This window comes from Terrapene carolina, unplaced genomic scaffold, assembly GCF_002925995.2.
Source record: "Terrapene carolina triunguis isolate 2854851 unplaced genomic scaffold, T_m_triunguis-2.0 Scaffold89, whole genome shotgun sequence".
Classification (NCBI taxonomy): domain Eukaryota; kingdom Metazoa; phylum Chordata; order Testudines; family Emydidae; genus Terrapene; species Terrapene triunguis.
In genome coordinates, this window is record NW_020664440.1 from 21,989,809 (window position 1) to 21,997,784 (window position 7,976).

General features: G+C 50.7%; 1 protein-coding gene across 1 annotated transcript in view; it reads right to left on the reverse strand.

Annotated features, from left to right (window-relative positions):
* The window catches only part of GATA2 (GATA binding protein 2), a 19,971-nt gene extending 12,280 nt beyond the window's left edge, over positions 1 to 7,691 (reverse strand). Inside the window, exon 1 of the mRNA XM_024220407.2 lies at positions 7,615 to 7,691. The gene's annotated coding sequence lies outside the window, so the exon portion shown is untranslated. The remainder of the gene's footprint in view (positions 1 to 7,614) is intronic.
* Between the last annotated feature and the right edge of the window lie 285 nt (positions 7,692 to 7,976).

Sequence of the window (7,976 nt, forward strand, 5' to 3'; positions counted from 1 at the left end):
ATCTTAAAAGAGCTGAACCCGCCAAAGACAGAAAAGACCCCCCCCCCGCCCACCTCCCACTATCCCCGCTTCCACTCTCCACTCCCCGCAGCACGATCCAGGTCCGCCTGTCTTGCAGAGCGGGTGTTTGTTTGCGGCTAATGTTAAATACCCCCCAATGCTCCAGAATAAGGTTATGAACAAATTATTCCAATTCCAACCAGTTTTGGGGATCGAAATACATGCACCAAAGGAGTGAAAGGGGGGAAACCTACGTGGGCCAGGGTCTCTCCCACGATAGATGCCCGGGCAGCAGCCTGTTAGAAGACGCACACAAACCCGGTTTTACTGAGTGGCTAATTGCCTCACAAATCTGTCTGTAAAAAAAAAAAAAATAAGGCAAAATTATGTTTATCTGTTTATTTGATTAGCGTGTGAACCTCAATCGGGAGTACGCTGTAAAGACAGAATTGGATAGGCCAGGCTCTCCTTAGACAAAATCTCCCATTATGTGAACGGGATTTCTGTGTGAGTAAGGACGGCGGAACCTGCTTCTAACTAGAAAAGGGATTTGATGGGTAAGGATTTGATAAGAACATGGTTGTTTTCTTTCCTTAACATTTAAGCGTGATGCGTTTGCCCCAGTGAACTCTGGCTGTTTGCTCAGAACGAATGCAGGTTATTTTAGCCAGTTGCATTAACACGGGAATCATTTCTCATTTAACCAGGACTCTAGTTTTGCCGAAGCAGTACTTTAAATGTTAGAAAACCCCGGATTCGGGCCGTTAGCAGATGTCAGATTTGTCCTGGATTGTTACCGTCATGTTAATTCGAAATAAGTGAATCAGCAAAATAAAATAAGATTAAAATGAAAATATACCCGCACAAGTCTGTTTGGAACCCACCTGGGGTGGGCGTGTAAACTAGAGGGCTTAGGACCCCAAAAATCCGTTTGAGTAATTTTTTTGTATAGCTAGTCGTTGGTTGTATATTTTTGGATCCGATCCTGCCAGTCTCCCAGCCACCCTGCCGACTACCTGCGCTTGTCTCTCGCGCAGAGCCCCCATGGACTTCCCTGGGACACTTCCCTGAAATCTCTGGAGTAATGTAGGCTCTGGGCTCGCTGACTTGCCTGTGAGTTTGGGCTGCGCGCCGAAAGCATGGTCAGGCCCAAAGCGAGATTATAGCGTTACAAGAATAGGAAACCCCCAAATAATAAGAAAAAAACACCCCCTTGTTTAAGTAAGTGTATGTTTGTACTAGACAATGAACAGCCCGAAGCGCAGTGGGCCAGTCCTGGCCCTCGGAGCCCGACTGTGCTATTTCATCAGGAACCTTTTAAAAACTCATTTTTATAAACCCTCTCTTTGTTTTGGGATGGTTTTTGACGTATTTCTATCCGTTTGAAGCAACCGAGGCTTTCAACCCGCCTGGTATAGTGCGGATGAGAAGTGCAATCTGAATCAACAGGCTTTTTATGCAGCGAGCTAATTAATTTATCACAGTTTGAAGGTCCCACTTTTAACAGTCCGTGTTCTGCGAAAAGCGACTGGGGGGGGGGGGGCGGGAGAAGAAGGGAGAGGAGGCAAAGAACACAGGGTGACAGGAAAATACAATTAAGACTAACATGGTGTGGGCCAGGTCCCTACCTACCCCTAAAAATGTTGATATTAAAAAAAGAACTAATTGACTGGTTTGGGTTGTTTTTTTAAGAGCTCTTTTCATTTTATTGTAAATCCTCTTGTCTCCTAGATGCAGAAAAATAATTGTTTACATGAATAGATTTCAAGGGTGAAATCAAAGCAAGAAAACCGGCCTCTCTCCCATCCACCTCAGAAATGAAGACAATGCTGGGGGGGAAAGGTGGGTTAGGGGGACCCTGTGGAGATGTTTTTGAGATTGGCCCCAAGTCTTGTCACATTCCTTACTTTATGTGTAAATTCCATACTTATTATTCCTTCTACCAATTCATTCCCAGGTCACAATGGAAGAGGTGGTTGGTTTGGAGGGGAGGGGTGTGTGTGATCTGGTTGTATCGTTCTGGGTGGTGTACATCTCCCTGTAGGGCGAGATGGGGTGCTTTGTGGGACAGGGGAGAGTTATGATCCGGTTATATCATGGGCTGGGGAGTCCCCCGCCCCCCCCACTGTACCAGGCCAGAGGGGTGTGTTGGGGGAGGAGGGAGATGTTGTGAGCAGGATGTAATACGCTGGACAGGGAAGGAGGGTAGATCCTCCCCACTGTAAGGCACGATTGATGTATGTGTGCTGGGCTGGGGGGTTGTGATCAGGTTGTATTGCCCTGGGGGGTATACCCCCCCTCAGGATTGTATGTTTGGGGGGAGTTATGGCAGGATTTGAGGGGTGTGATCAGGTTATATAATTCCACTACACCCACCCACAATGTAGGGTGGTCAGACTATATAATCACACACACAATGTAAGGCAGGAGTGTGTTTTAGGGGGTGCTCAGGTTATATAATCACGCACAAAATAGGGCAGGGGTGGTGTGTGATGGCGAACAGGTTATATACCCCCCCACCACACCACACAGGAGGGTAGGGCAGGGCTGGGCGTGTTGGGGTGACGAGGCTATATAACCCCCCCAAACAGAGTGCAGGGCAGGGCCGGGTGTGCAGGGGAAGGTCTCCCTGCAGAGGGGAAGGGGCCGGGTCGGAGGATTGACAGTCAGTAATTGGGTAATAGGAGGCTGCTTCTCCCCAGCCAGGCGGCCCCAGTCACTGAGACGCCGGGGCTCTGACGTCACCCGCCGCTGCCAAATTCGCCAGGAAATGAACTTTTTAATAATAATAATAATAATACAAGACAAACCCCTCTCTCCCCGACTTGGGGCGGGTTCTCCCTGGGAACTAGGGGTCCCGGACACCCCCAATTCCTACCCTGCCCCCCGCTCCTGCCTCCATCCCTGCCACCTTCCCAGCCAGACAAAACAAGTCCAGATTTCCAAGGCAAGCGGGGGACAGATACACAACAGCTTCCCCGCCCCCCGCCCTCTCTTTTTTGGCATCTTCCTCCCCGCTGGCTGCAGGCTGGGCCGGGCTGCGGGGCAGGGGGCTGCGGGGACAGGGTGGTGGTGCGGTGAGGGGATTTTCCCTCCTCCCCCCCGCGGGCTTCCTCGCCCCTCTTGGAAAACTAAGGCGAGCCGGACTCCTGCGCTGCTAGGATCCGCCCGGCCCCAGCTTGTGCAGGCGGAGACTGGGAGGTGGGCGCCGCGCGGCCGTGGGGATCCGTGGGCCGCGTGGGGGCGGCAGCGGGCTGGAGGGGAGATCAGCACGCTCCAGTCCCGGGCTCTGCTCTGGGGCCGGGAGCACGCGGGTCGGGGGAGCCGGGCTGAGGATGTGCCGCCGCCGGCCCCTGCGGGAGAGGGGAAGCCCTGCACTCCCCAGCCCCCCGGCGGGGTGGGAGGCCGGCGCGGGCGGGCAGCCGCAGAAAGGAGCCGCGATGCAGTTGCAGCCGGCGGGGCTGGCCCGGCCGCGGGAGGGGTGGGGGGTTGGAGACAGGCGGTCTGGCTGCGCCGGCCGGGACAGGGCTTGCTCGGAGCTAGCCGGGGCAACACAGTGCAACCCCCTGCCCCGCGGGCTCAGCCAGCTCAGCTCTGCTGGGGGGGAGGGGAGGGGTTGCTGATGCCTGTGCCCCGGCTCTGAGCCAGGGCCGGCCGGGAGCTCGCCCCAAGCCCGCATCCTGTGCGACAACCCGGGCACAGAATCCTGAACCTAGCCCCGTCTTCCCACCACCACCTCCCCATGTCCTCGGATTCCCCCCCCCTTCCCGGCTTCCCCTTGCCTACCCGCGGTTCCCAGGCTTGGGACCCCCCCGAACCCCTCTCGCCCAGCCCCCCTCCCCCCACGCACACACTTCCCGTTTGTTTTCAGCCAGTGAAAGCGATTAAAACAGGAGAGAAGGGATCGTACAAGTAAGTCTGACAGCGCCTCCCACACACACTCTCTCCGGTGAAATCGGGGCGCGGGGAGACGTACCCTGGCATAGATACAGACTGATCTAGAAGCTGCCACCGCAGACCCCTATGCCGGAATTAGTACATTATAGAACCAAAGATAAACTCGGCCGTATTGGAAATTCCTGGGTGATTTATTCGGATTCTGGTGTAAGGGCGCTTTAGCAAATATGATCTTCCAATATCAGGCTGTACACACCGCAGGCTCTGTACCAGGCCTGGGGTGCGAAGGAGGGAGAGAGGTGACAACCTTTTTAAAAAACAATCATTAAAATGATCTATATTTTTTCACACACCCAAATCGATCTTTTCAATGAAAATAAGGAGATTTCAGATTAGGAATTTTTACTCCCAAGTATCAAGTTACAAACAACAGAAGGGAACAACAAATCTCACCGTGTTTGATTACTAGAAATAAATGCTCTCCTGCCCGTTTGCAAAATTAACCGGGAGGGGGGCTGCTGGGAGAATGTTTTAATAGATCCGAACAAACGTTTCACGCTGAAAAATCACAGATCCCCGCAGAACGTGATTGCAAAAGCTCCTGCGAAAGCGTTGGGGAGAACCCAAATTCGTTGCAGTCGCTGGGCTGTTAATGCGATCGTATTAATACCGGTGTTAATGCGCTCCGAATGCATTCTTATTAATTAATACCAACCTTTTTAATTATTTCCCCGCTGCAATGAGCAAGGCGGTGTTGGGGGGCTGTTTGTTTTAGGCAGGTGATAAAATCGCAGTTAACGAGCTGATAATTCGTTCATGTTTGTTTTAAAAGACAAATTGTAAAGATTAATCAGGCTGCTTGATTTATGGAGCGACAGACCCCAAAACTGCCCAGGAAACTCTCCCTGAAGCCCCCGTGTCAGATTACCTTGCAGCCGGCTCTTGCCACTTCCCTGAAGCCAGGGGAGCTCGCTGCTTCCTCTGCAGATCTTGCCTACAACATCCACATGATGGCAAGGAGCGGGAGGGGAAAAAACCCCAACCCGTCCGCGAGGCATTGGGGAGATACTGGGGGTGGGGGAAATAAACGGTGCAGTTTCCTCCTCAAAAATGAAAATACAAAATCCAAACGAATTCCCTGTCCGTCCTCGCCGCCGCCTCTCTCTGGGACTGGAGTGTGTCGCTAAAAGAAATTCTCACTGGCTTCCTTTGCCACCAATGTTTTCGGGGTATTCTATTACTGTCCTTGCCCAGGCTTCTGGGCAACTTCTTCCTATCCTCTTATTTTCCTGAAAAGTCAATGTCTCCCATCGGGCGGTGATTATTATTAATGAGTGTCTCTATGTATTCTTAATTATCATTATGTCTTCCCAGCAGCTTTAGGGCCACTGCTCCTATGCACTGCTTTCCCCTGCCTTGGGATGACCACTAAATCGCTCTTTCCAGCGCTTCTCTTTAAACTCCTGACACTAAACAGCAAATAAAATCATTCTCAGTTTAAAAAAAAAATACCCCTTCCACGTGGAATACAGGAGTTCATAGGCGGTTTAATTCTTTCCAGTGAAATCGCTAGACACAGTCCTGTATGTATTACACATCCACATCCACTGATACTTACTAGAGCGCAGGGTGTGTGTGGAAATTGTGCTTAATAGATCATTCTGAATTCTTCTCCAAACGTGTTTTGAGAACTCCAGGTTCAGTGATCCCCGCGCCTCTGATTTACAAACTGCTTGTTCAGCGCGTGGCAGTTCAGCGCTTCGGTCTTGTTTGTTAGGGTGGGTTTGTTATTAAATGCCCCACTGCAGCAACACCGTGGGGCAAAGGAGTAAAGCGGTGTGCTTGGGACGTTTATTTAATTAATGCGCTCATCGGAACATAAACTAACCCGCACAAGGACCTTCGGCGCAGAAGCTTAACTAATTTTCTGGAGCTGAGATTCAGCCTGTTTCACACGGCTGGTTAAACAACTATTGTGTCAATTTTATTAAAGTCCTCTCTGGAGAGAATCTGCCTGAACGGGCGGTGAGCTGCAGGATTGCAGTCAGCCGGCTCCAGTCCCTGAAGTCACTCCGTGGGCCCTGCATTCCCCCACCGTTCCATCTCTCTTCCATAGCTTCTTCCAATAGATTGCTAGATTTATTGGCTGTTCTATGCAAACACAAGGTACGCCAAATGCATTACAAATCGCCCTCCTTCTTTGCACATACCATAGTCTGCAGGGCATGGCAATTGAGAAAAGAAAAGAAAGAATTGTATCAGGATGAACTCCAAACATCAGATCCCACCTTTTATTTTCAAGTGTCTCTGTATATATTTCCAGGCAAGCCGATAAATCAGCTATCTGTGTTTTCTGAGGTATAGATAGATTCGATAGATAGTCATGCAGATCTACATAGATTTATCTAGTGAGAGGGAAAACTGGTAAAACAGAAAAGCGTATTATGAGTTATAAAATTTTCTCCGCAGACTGGCTGTCTATTTCTCAGGACTGTCTTTTTTATCTCTTTTTATACAACAGTTTTACTAACCTTAATTTTTTGTTGTAATTTTTAAAAGGAGATCTTCCAGATCTGGAAACACAGCTGGTTATTTTAATTTGATTGACAAGTGATGTCATCTCGTTAAGGGGGGGGAAGGGAACATGTTTTAGCAACAGTTAGTGGGGCCATTTGATGTAGCAAGACACCTGTGTCTGTGATCAATGCGCATATATATTCGAAGGCAGAAAACATATGTGCCCAGACCTACATGCAGGCTGTTTATTTACATGCCCTCAATGTTTGCCCCTGTTTTATTTGACGAAATCTCAATTTAAGAGATTTTATGCCAGACTCTAAAAACAACAAGAAGTGGGCAAAGGTTCAATAGGGAAATAACCAAATCCCCATGCTCTGCTGTAACAGAATCTGAACGCTGAACGTTTGGGAAAGAAAGCGTTGTCTGAGCTAATTGTTTGATAATCCCTGGCCTGTCCATGCGGATGGGGAGCGGTTCGGTACCAGGGAACATTCTGCCAGCCGGCTGTGACAGTTTGGGACTTTTCCTATCATTTATCTTGTTAATTAGGGGAGGAGGGAGCTGGCCGCCTCCTACCTCCTTTTACGCTTTTGATATAGATATTACAACGGATAATAATTATTGCAATCTATAAGCTCTTCACGGGAAAGGTTTCCCACCAGACCACGCCGCCGCAAAGTCAATACAAGAAATATCTCTCCCCAACTCCACCCCAGCCATCAGAGCTGCAATCTCTGTGCCCCGATGCTGCTTCACAGGGGTGAAGTGCTAGGTACAGTGGCATACAAATAATCTGTCATATAACATCGAATCTGTTTTAGCATAAATTCCTATCCTCGCTTTGTCGCTCTATCATTCAGATGCATTGTTCGAATAGCAACCGCATCTACTTTCCTCTTTGTTTAAACTTCACTCATCCTGACTGCAAACCCCAGGGGCAGCATAAGTTTTTCCTCTCTTTGTAACCCTATTCTTCTCGTCTTTTCCTATGTGCAACTAATTGGTGCAGCCATCAAAAACGGAGGAAAGAGCGAGCGAGCGCGAGAGAGGCGCACTTAATTAACCCCTACAGGGTCTGAGATAAGAGGGGCTGCACACGGCACGAGCCATGTTCGAGGGCACGCAGGCTTCGGGGTCGCCTTTGCGTCTCCGTGCAGACCTTGGCGGAGCTGTGGGAGCGCGATGCAAGGTACTCACTGCTGAGAGGGCTGCTGGTGGTCTCCCGCGACGCCCGTCCCCCGCAGCAGCAGCAGGAGCCAGATCCTCAGTGCCAGCAGCATGGGGTGCAGGGTGGGATGTGTCTGGGGGGGGGGGGCAGGCAGAGGAAGCCGGCTGCGCTGGAGGGGGGGGGGCAGGCCTGTGGATGTAACGCACAGCCACCTCGCTGCTCGCCCGGGCTGCTGCAACCCCCAGTCTTCCAGCAATCTGGCTAAGTCAGGTACAGAAATAGAAACACGTATGACTGGCGTCAGAAAGGCACACACACACTCACACACACGCTTCCGGGTTAGCCCTCGAGCCAGCCACCCCGCAGCCTGCTGCGGCTGCAGCAGGTACAG